Source organism: Hemiscyllium ocellatum, unplaced genomic scaffold (assembly GCF_020745735.1).
Source record: "Hemiscyllium ocellatum isolate sHemOce1 unplaced genomic scaffold, sHemOce1.pat.X.cur. scaffold_118_pat_ctg1, whole genome shotgun sequence".
Taxonomy (NCBI): Eukaryota; Metazoa; Chordata; class Chondrichthyes; order Orectolobiformes; family Hemiscylliidae; genus Hemiscyllium; species Hemiscyllium ocellatum.
Genome location: NW_026867701.1, coordinates 1,209,284 through 1,214,008, shown reverse-complemented (window position 1 = coordinate 1,214,008; position 4,725 = coordinate 1,209,284).

Below are 4,725 nucleotides of genomic sequence, written 5' to 3'. Positions count from 1 at the left end.
CAGGTACACAGGACCATGAGGAAGGCTGTTGGCACACTGGCCTACATCAGGGCATTGAGTATAGAAGTTGGGACGTTATGTTGCAGTTGTACAGAATGTTGGTAAGGCTGCAGTTGGAGTATTGTGTACAGTTTTGTTCACCTTGCTCTAGGAAGGATATTATTGAACAAAAAATAATATTGAAGAATCTACAAGATGTTTCCTGGGCTAAAGGGTTGAGTTATAGGAAGAATTTGGACAGGTTAGAACTTAGTTCTTTACAGAGTAGGAAACTGAGGTGGTTCTTATGGGAATTTTTATCAAATTATAAGATGCACGCCTGGGGTGAATACTTTTTTTTTGCAAGGTTGGGGAATCGAAGACGAGAGGACATCCGTTCATGTTTGGAGAGGAAAAATAAACAGGAACGTGAGGGTCATCTTTTCTACACAGCGTGTGGTACGCATATGGACTGAGCGCCAGGGGAAATGATTGAAGTGGGTACAAATAACAACATTGAAAAGGCATTTGGACAAATACACAGATAGGACAGGATTAGATGGACACAGAGCAAAGGCAGGGAAATGGCAGATTGGCAGATAAGGGGCAATTACAGCATGGTTTGTTGACGGAGCACGGCGGGCGTATTAGATGGGCTACGACAGAGGGAGAACATTCTCTTCCAGAGGGAGCCACACCACTAGACCCACCAATCATGGTCTGAGTTCTCCGCCCAGCTCAGTGCAGTATCTGAGGTCTGAAGAAATGTCCAGTAGTACAGGACAAATATCAATAACCTTCCCTGCTCTTTCAGCATAAGTGTCACCGTATTCTCTCTGCTCCCTCACATCACTGTATATCTGTGATCGCACCTACCCCCGAAAAGACTCAAGGTACCCCACTCTCATAACTGCATGCAACGCTTACTCTCTCTCTCTCTCTCTCTCTCTCTCTCTCTATCTCTCTCTCTCTCTCTCTCTCTCTCGCCTTTGCAAAACATCCCACACAATCATGGAATATTCTGGAGAATGCCGATTATGGAATGTTCCAGATAATGTTCCAAATAATTCCCAGTTTCAGGAAAATGGCAGTTTCCCAGTGTGTAACATAAAAGAGGAAGGAGTAGAGAAGTACGTTTTTCAAATCACATAAAATTCAAACCATGCTGAGGCCATTCAGCCCTTCAAACCTGCTCTGGCATTTAATAAGGTCCCCGCTGAACTGATGGTCTTCTCAGCTCCATGTTACGGGAACTTTGAGTCATTCAACTCCGAGGTTCCTGTCATTGGCCAAACAGCACTCAGACACTTTTACCCCTTTTTTTCAAGTGCCTGTTTGAGGGCATTTCCCATGGGGATGGACTCACCTAACAATATATTCCATCATCTTTATACTTTCATGCAATGGTCAGCATGCTTTGCCCAGACCAAACAAAAATCTACACTTATTTTATGGTTATAGATATCCAATCACACTTAATAATTCTGGTTATTTCACTTGACTCACCTAATGATATTAAAACAAAGACAGCTTCTAAAACACGGCTTGTTATAAAATACAATTTCGAGCAGAGACCGTTTTTACCCTCAGCCGTCATCTTGACCATTACCTGAATTGTACCACTTTACTTGTTATGAATGTTTCTTTTACCCTTTGTCTGTGACTGTTTCTGTCTGTATAAGTTACACAGTTCTCCCATTCAGTTGGACAGACAGCTGGTTTGTGATACAGAGGGAGGCCAACAGTGCAGGCTCGGTTCCCACACCTACAGAGGTTACCATGAAAGGGACTCTCTCTCAACCTCACCCCATCATCGAGGTTGGTGATCCTCAGGAGAAACCAACATGAGTGGTCTCTCTGATGAGAGTACTTTGTGACTCTATTCTATCAATGTTAGCATTTTAATTTTCAAAAATATTTTATTGAAAAAGAGATTTTTTATTATAATAAATCAATAACAATACAACTCAAATAACGGAAAAAAATACATCCAGTTGCATGTACATACAAAACAAGTTAAAACACTACACAGACAGAAGAAAAACACAACTAAACAATAAGTAATGAATAAAACAATACAGCTCAGCACAACAAAACGATAGCTCTCGTTCATTAAGAGCATTAACTGATACATTTTTTATGTTCATGGTTCTTCATCGATGGATATTAGATTCATTAGAAATAGCATCATGGTTATATAAAAACCCTTCTTGGAGTGGCCGATAAACCCTGTATTGCGTAATCCAAAAAGGGCTGCCATGTCTCATATAAATCTATGTTTTTGGTGCACCACACCAGTGATAAACTCGAAAGGGATATTCTCATGAAGAGCTGACGACGACCCAACAGACTATATTTCCTAGCATGGAAAGTACGGAAAGTAAGGATATCTTTATTTTTTCCCATGTTTATCTGTGGAAACTACCCTGGGCAGAACCAGGAAAACAGAAACCAGGATCCATCTCCAATTCAGTCCTCAATAACCACTCTATCACCCTACCACAGTGCTCAAATATAGATGAAGCCTGCAACAGGACCACAAGCAATAAGTAAGAGTGCCTGTAGTCATTCAGCATTTAGGACATGAAGGTAATCCCACTTTGCATTTTGAGAGACAATTTGGGGTCAGATAGACCCTATGAAGAATTTTCAACTGCATTGAATGTGTCCTACTACAGATCAAAATCCTTTGAGCATTTTCACAAATATCCTCCCATGTCTCCGAAGTATTCTGAACTCTCTCTCGCAGGCATCACAAAGCTGCAGAGTCTTGTCTGAGGGGACACCTCCACAATTAATGATAGAGGGTACTGATAGAGAGTGTATTCTGAGCAATAGGCACCCTCTTCCCTCCATCGGATCTGTAAGAGTCTGTGAAAATCTGTGTTTTTAAAAATCAAATCTCTGATCTGGAAAAAAGAATGCAGAAGATGTCTCTACTAGGTAGTCCCATACGTACGAGTTATTTGATCAAATGATATCATTATTTCTCCATCAAATAAACACGTGGTGACTCAGTGTTAGCGCTGCTGCCTCACAGCACCAGGTCCCAGCTTTGGTTCTGGTCTTGGGTGACAGGCTGCGTGGAGTTCACATTCTCGCCATGTCTGTGTGGGTTTCCTCCCACAGTCCAAAGATGTGCAGGTTAAATGAATTAACCATTGATAAACAACCATAGTGTTCAGGGATGTGTAGGTTGGGCGTTCGTCAGGGTAAATACAGGCTGTTAGGGAAATGGGTTGGGTGGGTTACTCTTCAGAGGGTCGAAGTGGACTTGCTTATCCCCAGGCTTGTATCCACACTAGGGATTCTACGAATTCTAAATCACTCAAGCAAGATCCCCTTGCTGCCCACAGTTTAAACCTGGAATCTATTATCCCAGGATGACAACCCGTTATACGAATTATAGTGGGTAAGAAACATGGTTTTGGCTGTATTGCCCTCAATCTGATGCATTGTCATTCATGCTTTAACAGTATTGATAATTATGGGGTATGACAATACTTCTTAAATGTTGTCACTTTAGCTAAGAAAAACAGACTAATCACGGTTCACTTCGCCTGAGAGGGTTCAATATCTCACAGTATTGACGCTGAGTCCTCAGCATCCCAGGCAATAACATGGGATCAAAAATATCTTAATTGATAGCTTTTATCTGGGCGATCTACTCCCACAATCTGTGGGGTAGTTGCAATCTGGTTAGCTTGATAAAAAGTCGCTTATGGTGCCAAATAAAATAGATAAACCAGCCATAAAGTCTCTTAAATATCTGTCTGGGAAACATCAAAGGAAGCATTCACAAGGGGTAAAGCAAATAAGGAAGGACATTTCATTTTAAGAACAGCTTTCCGACCGAGCTAGGATATTGGATTTGCCTCCCATCTTTGAAGGTCTTGTTTAATTTTGTTAAACAAATCGACATAGTTCACGTTAAATAAATGATCAAAGACGGATGTAATGAATATACCGAAATAGGGTCCTTCCCCACCATACCCCCCCCCCCCCCGCGTGACCATCTAAAAGGAAACCAGGATTTGCCCTCAACATCACGTATTTCCCAAAGATCTCCTATAGGCATGGCCTCCAACTTTGTAAAACTAATCTTAAAGCCCGAAAAAGTGACAAGTGAATTAATGCATTGCATCACGTGAGCTACCGAAATTGCGGGATTTGACAAAAACATAAGACCATCTGCATACAACATAATCTTATGTGACTTCTATCCCACTTCTGGGGCAGGTATGTTGGAATAATATTCCTAATTGCGCAGGATGCCACCGAATCTAAGATTGTTGCAGGGATGGGGAAGAGATCAACCCTCGAGTGCAATTTCTGCGGGTTAAAGAAGAAAATAAATCCCTATTTGTGAGGCAGATTTGCCTCCAGACATCCACCAGCTCTAGTTCTGCACACAAATTCTCTAATTGCTTACATTATAACGAGGATATTGGGGACGTTTGGATATTCTGTCCACAGTAGGGCCATAAGACAGTCGAAATTTCCTTCTACAATAATGTACCACGATGCAAGATAACTTAATTTGGGAAAGGCATCTTCCAGGAGCTTGAGAGGGTGCACCGGGTGGCAATAAACATTCAAATTAATTCCCATAGTTCAAGTCTTTGAGGATTACGATCCTTCCATGGGTTTTTAATATAATCTAGTAATTTAAATGGAATATTCTTCCTATCCATTATGATTTTCCCCCACTCTTAGTATTAAAACATGAGAAATAAACCCGATCAA